Below are 15,837 nucleotides of genomic sequence, written 5' to 3'. Positions count from 1 at the left end.
TGTTAAAAAGAATCTGCCTAAATCACAAAATCCACACATACTAAGACTGAGTGATGACCTGGCTAAATTCAACTTTCCTTTCCACCCTGATGAATGCAAAGTCCTCCACAGACCAATTATATCCACATGTAAATGCATACATGCTTCTGCCCTCCTTCAAAGTAAATATAATGCCAAATTCAAAAATAACTCCTGTGACGGATCCTAAATATAACAGGCTGTACAAAAAACAAGGAAAAAGCACATTGCACATAAAAATAAATGTAACTCTCCAAATGCTAAAAGCACTCTTAACTTAACTGAAAGTCCTGTCCCCTGACCAAATCAATCAGAGCTAGTTATGAGGTAAAAATAGCCACCCAAGCAAAAAAAATCATAAAGCCTTCTTCAGTTATGTTAGAAGCCTCTAGATCAGTGCTGAAAACTGTGCAGAGCTAATAGTAAACAATATCACATACTCTAGTCCCGAGGGCTTAGCCAATGTACTAGTGGATATTTATAGCTCCATTGCAACACGTCTTCCCTGCACAAAGGTGGAATATCAGCAGACCCAGGCAGTTATAGACCAATAAGCTTGGCTGGCCTCATCTGTAAAGCTGTGGAATTGATAATTATAGAATTAATAGATAAGAACATAAGCAACCTAAAAACTCTTGACACAAGCCAGTTCTTTTTGTCAAGGGTAGATCCTGACTACTTTATCTGATCACCTTCCATGAGAAGGTAAGTGACACAATGGAAAATCTGTAAACATTACAAATAATATCTAGGCCTTATAAAAGCATTCAGCACCATCCCTCACTGATGTATAACTTATAAACTCATTCAGATAAATGTAATTCCCTATATAACGCTTTAGAAAGCAAACTGGCTCACAAACAGAACTAAGGAAAATAGTGTGGGGGGTTCTACCTCCACCAAAAGACTTGCCACTAGTGGTGCACCTCAGGATTTGGTCCTCAGGGCACTCCTCTTTTAGCTTTACTTCTCAGATATCAAAGTTGATATTAAGGGCCTGTGGCTGACGAAATTTGCAGATGAATGCACACTTCTCTTCAGAAGACTCCAAGATCCTTAGAAGGGCCTTTCCCAAACAAATAGTTGATGTCAAAACCATGACTTAAAACTAAGTGCCAAAAAATGAATAGTAGTATCCTTCAGCATGTATGACTCCCCCTGCAACTATCACATCGACAACACACCCCTGAAGATTGATCCATTACTTAGAGATATGGGAACCTATGTAAACAATGAGCTGTTCTTCAGCCGCTGTGTATTCTCTTTTGTCCATTTTCTTTACATAACTTATTAGTAAGGGCATGGCATGCAAGTCCGGGGAAGTAATTATTCTACTCTATTCTGCACTTAATATGCTGATCATTGAGTATAATGCCCCCTTCAGTATGTACTATCTAAATACCTGGTGCAACCTGTATGACCGCAACCCTTTCTCACCAAGAAAATAAAAAGCCTAAATCACAAAAGCTACACTAACCTTCTCAAATCCTTGTCCTCCTTCTCAGTTTCATACAGACTACTGAGGGACGATTTCTGCCTGCCTTACATACTATTTACCAACCCCATCCTTTCAGACCGACAACATATCTGAAAGTTCAATAGTGACAGAAGACCCCCTCAATAAATCTTAATATTTTGCAACTTAAATAGAACATGCTGCAAAGTTATTTATGCGGTCTTCCTGTCCTTGTAAAAGAAAGTATATCTTTAGTCTATTCAAGCGTAATCTGGACAGATGGATTTTTAAACTTAAGTTCACACCAGGATTAGTACCCTTGTCTCTTACAGATAAGGGTAGCATATAAATGTCTGCCTGGCTTTGGTTATCTGTACTTAAAGGGCTCTAGGTTAAAATACAAAGGACTCTGGGTTAATCATACTTATAATGCTAGTGCTCATAAACATCTTGGGAATGCATGGCTAGTCTTCTGACGATCCTCATGGATTAATAGCCTAAGAAGTACTTATGAACCTAAATAAATAAAGTAATTCACAAATCTGCATTTCCTAACATGCTACAGGGATTTCACTTATGTAATACAGCCTGGATATAGTTGATATATTGATTTAACTATGAGCAACCTGACATGACAGAGAGACAGTGGTTACAGTAGCTGGAGGGGCAGACGTACAACAAACCAAGTGTAAGAAAATACACATGCAAATAAGGAATGAAAGTGCACACTGGGTAAGTTGCTACAGGATGCCAAATACTGCCACCAGGATCAGATAGTAGTTATCAAGATGGTAATAGCCAGTAGATAATACAGAGAAACTGGGAAGTTTAGGACTGGAAAGCAAACAAGAACATGTCCAAACATCCAGAAACTATGGACTGTATAACCATACATGACACCTGTGTAGAAGTGGCAGTGAAAGATCAATACTGGTAATGTGCAAGCAGTACCATATTAAGGTGCTTACATCCTTCCATGCAGATAAGTACAATATGCAGCATGCGCACTATATCAAGTGGGTACATGGAAAAGAGGGACAGGTATTATGGCAGCTGTTCAGTACAGTGGATGTGCAAGGCAAATGTAGGGGCTGCAATACATAGTAATGCAGACTGGCAATGTGGCTGTAGGTGACATGGGAAGGTGTAAGTGGCATGTGTACACACACTAAGGGAACCACATCCTGTCTACAATGGTGGCAGTGGGATACCTTTACCTGCATTATGCTGTTTGGTAATGCCGTGAATGTAATGGCAACACACACAACTGGGATGTGTAACATGTGATACCCTGTTCATGACAGATGCAGGAAACAGAAGGCAGTGAGTACTGGGGGGAACACACATGCAGGAATTCAGTTGCTTTGACTGATCATGTGACGGAAGTCAGCAACTTTGAAAAGCCTTGCAAAATGTACACATCTAATGTCATCTTTTCCATCCCAGTCAACATATGGGTTACAGATCAGACCAAATCTGACCTCAGCACCTTTTTTTAAAGCTCTGAGATCCAGGGCACAGGTCCCTCCCCAGCCATAATTCTGATTTGTCCCTTCAGTACCCCTGATATATGCCACCTATACGGTCAGGATGTGATCTGCAAGGACTTGTGGCTCATTTCAGATAAGTGCTTATATTTTTCACAGGAACTGTATATTTCTTAAAGTACTACTATTGGGTTTCTGTTCTGTTTTTTAAACACCTTTGTTAAATTATAATTTAAGACACAGGCAAACATACATTAACAGAAACGGAAACAAACCGACTATCATCAGTTCAGCATTACATAATTTGCTCAATTCCTGCCTTCCTGTAAACCTCACTCTTCCTCCTCCTGAACAGTATTATGCATGTATATTATTCCCATAATTTAAATTTCTTTCTATGTAATTTGCTCATTCCCTTTTCTAAAGATCTTTTTTCAGTTATTTTCTCTTTTATGATATTCATTACTTGAAATACAGTTGGTTTAGACTTTGATTTCCATTTTCTAGTAATTGCTTTTTTTGCCAACAGAATTAAACTTAAGTCTGTACTATGTCTTTCCATTTCAGATTCTCTGTCCCAGCTCAAAATAATTATTTCCTTAGTTACAGCCATATTCTCACCCAGTATTTCTGACAGAGTACTCTGTAGGGAATTTTTAAATCTGCCAACTCCTTACATTCCCAAAATGTATGTTCCCAATTAGCAGTTTTTCCCCATCCCATCACACCTCCAATATTTGCTTTCTACCTGAGGAAAAAATCTTTCAAGTCTCCCAGGGTATAGAAATACCTATGCAAACACTTTCAAGAAAAATACGAAACCTTCTGCAATTTGTTGCATGCTTAAAAGCCACACATATGTAGTCTCATTATTCCTTTGTAAATTGATTTTCCAGTCTCTCTTCCCAATATTGTTTTACGTCCACTGATTGATTCTTATAGTTATTGTGCAATATTTTACATGCCCTACTAATTATCCCTTTTATAACACCAGCCTCTGTTTGAGATTGAACAATAAACTCTACCAAAGCAGGTCTTCCACTTAAGATTACCCTATTCCTTTCTCTTTGTCTGTACTCTGATATCAATCCCTGCTAGGGAAAGCAGTCTCTAGCCTGCAGTCCAAATATCTTCTTGGCCTCCTCCCACTCTTGTTACTTTTTCCTCTCTAATTATTTGTTCCCTTGTTTCCTTTGCCATTTTTTCCCAGTAAATTCCAGCCCCCTCTTTCCTATTTTCTGTACCCATACTTGCAGTCATCGCTATTAGTAAAATCTCCTTTGTCCATTTTTGTGTTGGCTTAGTTCATAGAATGCTTTCTCCTATTTTATGAGTATAATGTTCTGTTTGGTTGTTATTGTTCTCCTTAAGGATCTGCATCCAATAACCCACCGTCTCCTTATTTCTTGAACTTCCCCCTCTCTATCATCATCCCTTCCCACTTTGAATTATAACATTCTGCTTGTGTTATATTTATGAGCCTTAACTATGTAGCTCTAAAATATCCCTTCAAATCAGGTAATCCTAAATCCTCATTTTATTGGAAAGATCAACTTACCTACGTAACTCTTGCCGTCTTCCCTCCAAGATAAATTCCTTCAAACTTTTATTAATTATTGTACACAACTTCTCCTCTAGTTGATAAAAATATGCCTCCACCCATGTCTCCGGGTCCTGTCCAGTCAGTTTCCTTTTTGGTACTCCTTCTCCTGTCTTTTCTTTGGATCTGGAGTCTACAGTTCTAAGTGCTGCCCATGAGAGAGAACCTTGTCAGAGCCAAGAAAGGCTTCCGCTTCGATTCTGACTGTTTCTCTTACCCTTTAGACTCCAGCTTCATCAGATCTGTCAGAGCCAACGTGCAGGGGTTGAGTTCGATTCCAGTGTTGTGAAAGTTGTCTCCACCTGTAGGTGCCTCGGCCTTAGACAGTTCAGCTCTGATGTGGGCCTCAGAGCCAAGTCGGGTCAGAGCTAGGGATGTTTCTTCTTTAGCATCTTTGGATTCTTGGTACCAATCTCAGCTATGACATTTGAAGTCATTGAAAGGGTCCTGTCCATATCTAGAGAGGAAGTTCTCACACCCACTCAGCATTCTCCTTACTGTGTCTGGATTCTGCAGTGCCTTCTGTACATCCTGTCTGTCAGGAGCAGCCAACCTCAGTTAGCCTTGAGGGTCCTCACTTGATTAGCTCCCATTCTGATTTTGAGTCTTCTCCAGAGCTTGTCACTGAAGAAGGTCACATGAAGTGGTCTTGCAGAAGGGGGCATGTAGACTCCTCCTAGGAGTCACTCAATGAAGATACTGACTTTGAGGAAGGGGAGGGGTAGCACAAGGTCCTCCAGGAAGACGTCTCCTTTGATAAGATCCTTGAATTGTTGAAACAGAGATGGAGTTGGTCCTCTGAAGACCCTACTGAGCGGAGTTAGTATTCCTTAGGGCTTTTGGAGCTGGTTCATCTACTGCCTGGGTGATAACATCTGCTGACAAGCTCACTGATTTGGTCTTTCAGCGGGCTTTGATGGAGCCTGACATCGTGGAGCCAGTCCTCAGAAAACCTGATAAAATGTTGAAATCCCCTAGAAACAAGCCACATTAGAGCATGACTCCAACAGTAGATACCATGGTGATAGTGTCAGCCACTAAGAAGGAGCTTTCTAGGGAGAGTATCCCATCCCCCTAACAGGGGAGTCCAGGGTGTTGGACAGATTTGCAAAGCAGACTTATAGTTTGGCAACATTTTCTCTTCATGTGCTGAGCTACCTGACTCGCATGACTCAATTTCAGAGAGATTTGACAAGGGAACTTTCCAAATCCATCCCTTTGGACTAACCCACACTTTCTTCCCAAAGTGGCTTTAGAAGAAATGCTTAACCAGACAATTAACCTACCAGTTTTCTTTCCAAATTTTTCTAACAAAGGTGGTTATATTTCTTGATGAATATTCAACGTCAACTGAGATTTTACCTACAGCCTACCAAGGGAATCAGAAAAACAGATCAACCTTTTACTTCCTTCTCAGAGGCTAAATTGAGACAAGGCATTTCTAAAGTCAAATTGTCCATATGTCGCTCTAACAAATAAAAAGCTCACTTCAGTTGAACAGTAGCAGCCTGCACTGTTTATTTTACTATAGTACATATAGACAAGATTTGTGCTGTGGCGTCTTGGCATGCTGTTAGTACCTTTGTATCTCACTATAAGCTGGATATGCATTCTAAATCCCATGCATCCTTCAGCTCCACCATTATTTGGCATATCCTTCCATGAGACCACCCAGGATGAGTAATTAGGGAATTTGTCCCATACATTTGCAATCAAGGTGATTTTGAAGTATTAGAAGATTTTTAACTTATTGAGGTCTTCCATTAGATACTATACAATGAAGACCGAATATCTATAAGAGCGCCAATGTTAAAAATATTTTGGAGTTAAACAAGAAAATATGTAAAGGTGAAACTCATACTTACGTGAAAATGTGTGGATGCTGCTCTTACAGCAGTGTCAATATATCAACAAGGATGAAAATGAGGTCATTTTTAAGAATAGTAATAGATGGAGGGACAGAGGCAAATTTAATTGTAGCATTTAGAGAGTAGTACATCTCACTTGTTGCACTACTTGTTCGTCATTTTGTGTAGGTAAAACTGAGTAGGCCCTGAAAAAGAGAATATACTAAGACACTTACAGTATTAGTAAAAAGGATAGGCTTAATGCATTGGTTAAGTATGCGGACACTTGTGAGGAGTTCATATGTTTTAAGGTCACCATTTTGACCTAAGTGGATCCAGATTGTAGATGAGGAGATTGGAAGGCAAGGCTCAAACATTATGAAATATTATGGCAACTAGGACAAATGACACTTTTTTAGGCTTAAATGAGAATTTAAGTATAACAGTTTATTAAAAATGAGATCTGATAATGTTTGATATTTTATTATATTTGGTTTTAAATCAGTATTTCAGACATGCGTTTATTTATTAACTTGTTTGAATTTTATCATGGAATGAGTTTGAACTGATTGCATCCTTATGTACTATACGACTGTATGGAGTTGTACAGGTTCAGATGATGAAAGTGCGTAACCTGTTCTTAGTCATTAATAAACTAAGATGGAATTTGTGTGCTGTTTTCTTGCATCTGGTTTACTTTTTGGGCTTTCTTCTGGTTACAGTTCACATATCTAAACTACATATTGTTGGACTGATGCTTTACAGTTCTTCCATTTATTCACTGATTTCACTTTGTTGATGTCCTTCTTCCTGATCATCTCAGTCTCCCAACACCAAACGTTTGATTCTAGTCTAAGGTATTTCTGATTCTTTTTTGTTTTTGGTTGAACAAGCATTTTTCTTTCAAATAACCAAAAAAGATTTCAATGGCGAAGTCTTTCTGTGGGTTGTATTACTGTCAGAATATTAAAAAGCTGAGTCTCCTTCAGTTTGCTGGCTAAACTTTTTTATTTTCTCCACAGATAGTTTTGCATTCAAAAACATATTTGATTTTTCAGGAAAAAATAATGTGAAAATGCCAGATAGAGCAATTTGAATCTTACACTTGCCCATCAACATTCCCTGACTTTGTGAATTAAGTTGCTTTTCTTCTGCCAGGTGTACAGCAAATGATAATTTTCTACAAACATGCTGGTTTACCACATTTTAGTTATGTTCTTCTTTTCCTAAGTTTTGTCAGGAGCAACTCTTTCTATTGGTATGATTGCATGTTTACTATGTAGGTCTTGTATGCCTTCTGATGGCCATATTTAGAGCATACACACAATGTAATTATCAATAACGAATCCAGAAGTAGAACACCACTCCATCTGCTTATTTATGTTTTCACAAAATTAATTTAGTCTACATCTTCCAGTTTCTCTAGTATAGCAAAAAAGTCTAGTTTTCTCTGTAAGCTCTGTTTTCTGACTCTACTGTTTTTGAAATATTTCTTCTTGGGAAAAGTCATATTCAGCCAATACTTCTTTCATTTTAGTCCCTGGTTTTTGCAAGTTTTTATCAGCTCATCTGAATAGGTATTTAAATCTCTTTGAGTTTTTCAAGCCTTTTGGCATTTGACTTTATATATTCCTTATTATCTCACTTATTTTAAACACTTCTGAGTGCATTTTGTGATTTTTTTTACTAAGCCTGCAACTTGAACTGCTTAAACTGAACAGCTGGGGGGGGGTCCTAGCTAGAGATTTTTCTTCTCATTTTTCAGTTGATTTTTCACTTACTTTTTCTAAATTTCTTCTATGCTGTCATCCAGACAGTGTAACTACTGTCCAGAAAGTATATTTTACACAAATTGCTAACATTTACTGTTTTTTTAAACAGTTTCTTGTATTTCACACTGGGAGAGCTCTAATCAGTATGTTACTCTGGCAGGCACCATCTTGGAAGATCCTGAGTTCCATAATATTGGTATTCAGTAAGAATTATCGTATCAAATTTGAAGGGTGAAGGAGCTGGCAATATGTGACAGAATGCCTATCACAAATTCTTACCATCAAGAAAGGAGCCAAGAGGGAGGGAGGCAATGATTGAGATGAAGTTTATATAAAAGAAATTACTAAGATAATCTGATTGTTATGTGTAATAAGTAAAATAATTGCTGTACTAAAGGTAAACAGTGATGTTCTGACCTAGACAAGTTAACCATAAATGTACATAGTTTAGTAACACCTGAATTCTGTAACAATTGATGTAAGGCCCTGCTGAAATAAGTGAGAATCCATAATCCAGGATAGTGAGAAGTATATAATTGTCTGTACTGTTCATAATTTCTAGTGGATGAAAGATTTTTAGACTAATGCTAACATAATTAAGTTACTAATCTTGCTGAAATCCTACGTGTATGAATTGTTAAACAAGTTGTAAAGCACCTCTCACTAGACAGGGGCAAACCCATCTTTATGGACATGAGATAAATATTTAGCTGTGACAAACAGCATAGGATTAAAGGAATTTAGCATCACCAGGTGCTTATGGATCTTCTGGTTTCAGACCCTTGTCGTCAGGCCCAGGACTGGCGGTTATTTCTCTCCAGCCTTCTAGTGGGCCTCCCATTCTGCAAGCAGGACCTTATGTGCATCCTAATGATGGATATTTCTGTAATGGAATGGAGACATCACCTTGGCATCCATATGACTCATGGCTCTTGGGCCCACCTGGAAAGGAACTCTATATCCGTTGTTTGGAGCTTCAGTAAGTTTTCCTGGTAATAAAGACTTTTGAGAGACAGACTTTCTTCTATGGCCACTCCACTTTTGTTCATATAACTTGTATGTTATGTACAATGGGCTATCCTTTAATCATCAATTATCATTTACAGTAAGGAAATCTTTTTTCTTAACCTAGATAATCAAGCATATATCCCCAGACCTGTCCCAGTGGCACAGAGACATAAACCCCTGACTGCACCCCAGATGGTCCATGTTCAAGTAGGAGTGCAGGCACTGGAGAAACCTGGTGGTAGAGAATAGTATTTAGCAGCTGCATCTCCTGAAGTCAGCCATTGTAGATCTCTCAAGGTTGCTGGGTGATGATGGGGCTTAGGGCATACTTCCTGGCAGTAGTACATCACATCAGGTTCCTAAGATGGGTCTAGTAAAATGGTGAATGAGGATAACAGGTCTTGGCAGCTGATTATCATCTGTGGTAGACAGGTAGAAGGGAAGAAAAAACATATACTGTCAAGATCCAAAGAGGCCTTAGTACCCAAATATTCCTCCTTTATTAGGACAGTGATTGAGTATAACTGTCCAAGTGATATTTACCTTACCAAACACATATCCATAGTTGAAAGACCTCAACATCTCCTAACTAAGGGATCAAACAGATAGGATCCTTTAGCTATTCAGAAAGATAAGTTTTTCACTTTTATTTCACAAATTTCTACATGGAGGACTCCATCTTGACTTTTGAGCTCTTAAAAAAGTTTTAATAGCTTTTCTGTCTAAAACTTTCAACTTTCATCCAAAACGTTTAGCTTGCATTAACTCAAATTATAGTGTAAACAGGACGTCTTAAAGAGATAGGTTCATTACTCAAAGGATTCCTTATCTGTGGAACCAATTTACTTTGCATATTAAATGGATTAACTCTATAGCCTCCTCCTGGTTAAGTTTTTATGACTGGATGAGTTCACAGAACATTAGCATAGAGACAAGATGATCAGCTTTAACAATTGGCTTAATTTCTGGTGTCATTCAAAGGGGATCCAGTGTCTGTCTGCCTGGGATGACATGCTTGACAAGCCACGCTGCTTGAGGGGCTTGCACCTGTCACCCTGGGATTCCGGATATTGGCTAAGGCTCTTGCCACCCCCATAGTGCCTTTTTTAGGCAAGGCTCAAATTCTAAACCTACCACCCTAGAAAACAAAAATGGGAAGAAACTAAGGGTAATGCTGCTCAATGCCAGAAGTCTAAATCTCAAAATGCACTTTTCGAGGCCCTTCTCAGTATGGAGAACATCGATGTCTGTGCTGTGACTGAAACCTGGTTCAAGGCTCCTGAGAGCACCCAGCACTATCAGGTTTTACCTCATATCATGCGTTCCGGCCCCAAAACCCAGACCACACCACAAAAGGAGGGGTGTATCCATATTCATCAAGGATACCCACACCTCCAGGTTGGTGGCAACGCAAGCATCGGAAACCATCCAGGTGCAATTAACCATAGGCAAAACTGCTCTACAATTTGTAGCATGCTACAGGCCACCCTCTCAAACTCAGGAACCCCACACAGCCTTCCTGAAGACACTGGAGGGTATAAATGTATCTCCAAACACCATTATATTGGGTGACTTCAACTACCGAATATAGACTGGGAACATTACTCAAGCCCCAACTTTCTAGCCCAAAGGTTCCTGGAGTTCATAAATTCAAATGCCATGGAACAACTAGTCACCATTCCCACAAGAGGAGAAAATATACTAGATCTCATCATCACAAACATGGGGACAAAATGCTCCACACGGAAGTATATCCCTCATTGGTGAGATCAGATCACAAACTAATCTCACTGGAAATCCACATCCGCCCCCACCCCAAACAAAAAGACCACAGTGAAGAACTTCTCTAAAGCAAACTTCACACTACTCAAGACTGGTGTGGTATCCTTCAAGGCCCCGAGCCAGTGGAAACCACAACCCAAGCTGCGGAAGCCCTTACAAATGCCTTCTACGAACACCTCCAGGACTGCATGGATCAGGCAATCCCTAATAAAATCAAGACTCTTTCCACCAAGGGCAAACGTCCAGTCTGGTGGACCCCAGCCATAAACAAACTTTACAATAAGAGGAGAAAGCTGTTACATGATAGAGCAAAATCCATAAAAGAGAAGACACCCTTGATCATTATTAGTAAAAAAATACGAGCACTCATAAAATCATCCAAGGCCAACTTTGAGAGAAAAATTGCCATAGATTCAAAAGACAATCATAAGGCCTTCTTCAGCTATGTTAGAAACCTGGGTGGAAACTCCCAAATATGCTCAGAATTAGTCCAAAATGATACAAAAATCACTGAACCCACAGACATTGCCAACATACTGGCAGACAGGTTCAGTGCAAACTTCACCCCCCTCCCCCAAAGGAGAGATAACTATCCCAGCGGAGTGTAGCCTCCCAGACATCTCAAATGCGCAGGTGAAAGCTGCTCTCTCTAAAGCTAAAAACACAGCATCAATGGGACTGGATGGTGTCCCTGGCTGTGTGCTACACGAACTCAATGAGGAACTAAACCCGCACATAAGGCAGCTGTTTAATCTTAGCCTTACCACAGGATATGTGCCCAAGGAGTGGCGTACGGCAACTGTGGTCCCACTCCACAAAGGCGGTGCCTCTACGGACCCTGGTAATTACCGCCCCATAAGCTTAACAAGCCTGGTCTGCAAAGCTATGGAGAGGATCATAATGGAACTCATAAACAAAGACATAGGGGACTTGCAGACATTGGACCCGACCCAGTTTGGCTTTGTCAAGGGCAGATCATGCCTTTTGAACTTGGTCGACTTTTTCGAAACAGTCACCAAGGCCATTGATGAGGGAAAGGCAGTCCATACAGCCTACCTTGACCTTGCAAAAGCTTTCGACACAATACCCCACTCGGGTATTATAGAGAAACTTACCAGCTTAAATGTAAACCCATATGTCACAAGATGGGTTGCAAACTGGCTAAAGGACAGAACCCACAGGGTTAGAGTTGCTGGTGCCATGTCAGACTCCAAGCCGGTCACAAGTGGTGTCCCACAGGGCTCAGTCCTTGCCCCCCTGTTGTTCGGCATCTACTTCTCAGAAGTACAGGCAAACATAGGAGGACTATGGCTGACAAAGTTTGCAGATGACTGCAAACTGGGTGCCATAGTGGAAAGTACATTGGACACAGATATCCTTCAGAGGGGTCTCACGGAAACTGATAGCTGGTGCCAGAGCCATGGCCTGAAGTTAAATGCCAAAAAATGTATAGTCATACCCTTCGGGAAAAACAAGGTAACCCCAAGCTACCATATAGGTGGCAATCCACTAAGCACAGAAGAGGTTATCAGGGACCTGGGGACCCAGGTTGACAGTGGCCTTTCTTTTGACACTCACATTGCTAAAGTGGTTAGAAAGACATTCTACATTGCCCACCTGATCATGAAGGGATTCACATCCAGATCAAGTGAGGTCATTGTTCCCCTGTACTCTTCACTTATCAGACCAATGATCGAGTACAATGCCCCATTCGCGATGTATCTCACCCGACACCTGCAGCAATTGGAGAGACCCCAAAAGTTCCTCACCAAAAGGATAAAGGGACTCCAAAATCTGTCATATGCTGCCAGACTGAAGAAACTCCAGCTCTATTCAGTCGCATACCGTCTGCTCAGAGGTGACCTGTGCCTGACATACAAGGCCATGTCCATCCCGGAATTAATGGACATGCTCCACCTCAAAAAATCCAAATCTACCAGATCCACTAGAGCAAGCGACTTAAACCTTAGCACGGATATAAATAGGACATGCTGGAGGGATAGATTTGTCACCCAGAGACTCCCTATGCTGTGGAATAAAATCCTGGTCCATGTGAGGCAGAGCACCTCGCTGGCTCTGTTCAAGAGAAATCTTGACCGGTGGATGGGAGATCGTAGGTTTACCCCAGGAATCATCTCTGTGTCATTGCTGGACAGAGGCACAACAAACTAATGGGCACAGTATTTTTTAACATAAGGGGTGGCGTAAGCCACAAAACTTTGGGCTAGGCTTATAAATGCCTTAGGGCAGATAGCCTAGTATAAACCTATGAACCTATTAGTAGTATGCCCCATATTGATAAATGAAGAAAACATACTGATGTTACTAACTAGGGTGCATGATTAAGATGTATATAGCTGGTTAAACTGCCTGGCTAGTATTAACTTACTAAGCTATGACCCTGCATTAGTAGGCCATGGCTACTTCTACCTGATGATTTCTTTATGTATTATTATTATTATTATTTTTTATGTGAGGGAAGAGTAGATGCAGCTCCCCTAGTATTGTACACCCTTGGGAATTATTTTATTAAGAAAAGAGGGTGTGGGGTTAGGAGGCTAAGCCCCCCCCCAAAAAAAAGGCATTCTTCAACATTCTCACTCTCACTTACTACACTTCCATATGGCTGGTTGCCATCTGGTATAAGTGACCAATGCCCCAATAGTGTGTGTTGAGAATATACATTTACAGCAGTGACAACACTCTGTCTGTTACTGTTACAGTATTTCATGGGGTACAAGTAAAGGACTGCAGCAGCAACTAAATACACTGTTCTAGCTTTTTAGACCTAATGTTTAGATAATGGTACAGGACAAGTGCACTGTGCTCTTATGTACAAAGGCATAAAGTCACAGAAGCACCACAAATGATTTAGCGGAGTGGTACCTTGTATGTACCACTGCTATTTCAAAATTATGCTTAATGACTATATTTTTGCTAACAAATACAGTAGGTTATACTAGGTCTGATTCACTGGTACCATGTCATAACATCCTAGGCAAATTAATTGACCGTTAAGGTCACCATTTTTGCTTTGAGGTTCCCTGTGGTTCATATGAGTCGCACATCTGAAATACAAGATATCAGATTGTAACATAAATCTTAATAAATTCTATGAATGTATTAAGTATAAAGATCTTACTAGAGATTGTCTCTTTGTCACATTTGATATACAATCACTATTTACAGTGATTCCAAATGATCTTGGGCTTGCATTTATTTCACAATACTTACATGATCATAGTGATTATACTACAGTTTATATAGACTTAATTGTTCACTTTTTAGAGTTAATTCTAGAGAATAATATTTTTATGTTTAAAGATATGGTATATAGACAGAAAGATGGCGTAGCTATGGGCACCTCGTGTGCCAATAGCTACGCCAATATGTTCCTAGCACACTGGGAAGAAGAAGTACTATTTGAAAAACAACTTTTTAAGGAGCATGTTACATTTTATAGACGTTTTGTTGATGATGTCTTTGTTCTATGGGAAGGAACGACTAGTCAACTTGAATCTATGTATCTGCTTATGAATAATTTAATTCCATGCCTTAAATTTACGATGAAATTTTCAGCAAACAGGATTGAGTTCTTGGATATATATGTTGAGAGATTACAAGGTAATCTCATAAACACTGGAGTTTATCGTAAAGCTTTTCAGCGCAATTCATTACTATCTAGATCTAGTATGCACCCACCCTATGTTTTTAAAAACATTATAAGGGGACAAGCTATTAGAGCTTGTAGGCTGAATTTTACAGAAAATGGTTTTAACTCTGAATTAGTTGATCTGAGACAGAGATTACTAGACAGAGGCTATGATATTGCAGAGATTATTCCCCAGTTAGACGTAGCAAATAGTCTACGATCTACAAAAGCTATGCCTTATTTTGGGCCCAGTAATATAGAATATACTACACCATATACTAATAGACAGAAATATGTGAAATTCTCTACCTCTTACTCAACAGATCACTATGACATCAAATCGATTCTTTATAAATATTGGGATATCCTACAGGTAGATGAGATAAAACAAGTAGTAGGAGAGATACCAAGTTTTCTTTTTAGTAATAAATATAATTTAAAAAGAATATTATGTTATCAGAAATCTGACAAGTATCACAGAAATATTGGATGCACCAAACCTTGTGGTAATTGTAATTTTTGCTCTTTTAGTAGTACAGAATTTATGCATCCTGATTTACTAAGGAGTTTTAATATTAATGCTGAAGCGAATTGTATGACTCCTCATGTTTTATATTTAGCTGTCTGTCAATTATGTTCATCATTTTATGTCGGGAAAACGAATCGCCCATTTAGAGACAGAATGAGAGAGCACCTTTATCACATCAGAAAGGGCTCTAATCATAACGCATTAGCTAAGCATATAGCATTGTATAATAAAGAACATACTTTCTTGTTTAGAGTATTACAGGTTGTTACCCCTAATATTAGAGGAGGTGATATTGTAACGTATACAGAGAGTAAGGAAACAGAGTGGATTATCTTACTGAAATCAGATAGAGGACGAGGCCTGAATGAAAGAGCCTCTATAAAACCTAAACTCAGACAACGTAGAAATGTTAAGTGATTATATATTAATTATTATTATGAAACCTTTTATAATAATTATTATTATGAAACTTTTTATATTAATATTTATTTTTATATTCATATATATATATATGTTTTTATACATTTATTAATATTTTTATATATTCATTAATATAGTATATCAATTTTGTATATATATCTAATTTTTTTATATATATATATATATATATATATATATATATATATTTTTTTTTTTTTTTTGTATAGGGTTATACAGTTTTATTTGATTTTATATCACTTGCACTA

The 15,837-nt window shown here is 38.9% G+C and overlaps 1 protein-coding gene across 1 annotated transcript in view; it reads left to right on the top strand.

Annotated features, from left to right (window-relative positions):
* The window catches only part of TTC39C (tetratricopeptide repeat domain 39C), a 1,361,526-nt gene that overhangs the window by 1,263,463 nt on the left and 82,226 nt on the right, over positions 1 to 15,837 (top strand). The window lies entirely within an intron of this gene.

This window comes from Protopterus annectens, chromosome 3.part0 (assembly GCF_019279795.1).
Source record: "Protopterus annectens isolate FY-2018-M chromosome 3.part0, PAN1.0, whole genome shotgun sequence".
Classification (NCBI taxonomy): domain Eukaryota; kingdom Metazoa; phylum Chordata; order Ceratodontiformes; family Protopteridae; genus Protopterus; species Protopterus annectens.
The sequence above is the reverse complement of the archived record's forward strand: the minus strand, read 5'-3'. Positions and strand labels throughout refer to the sequence as shown.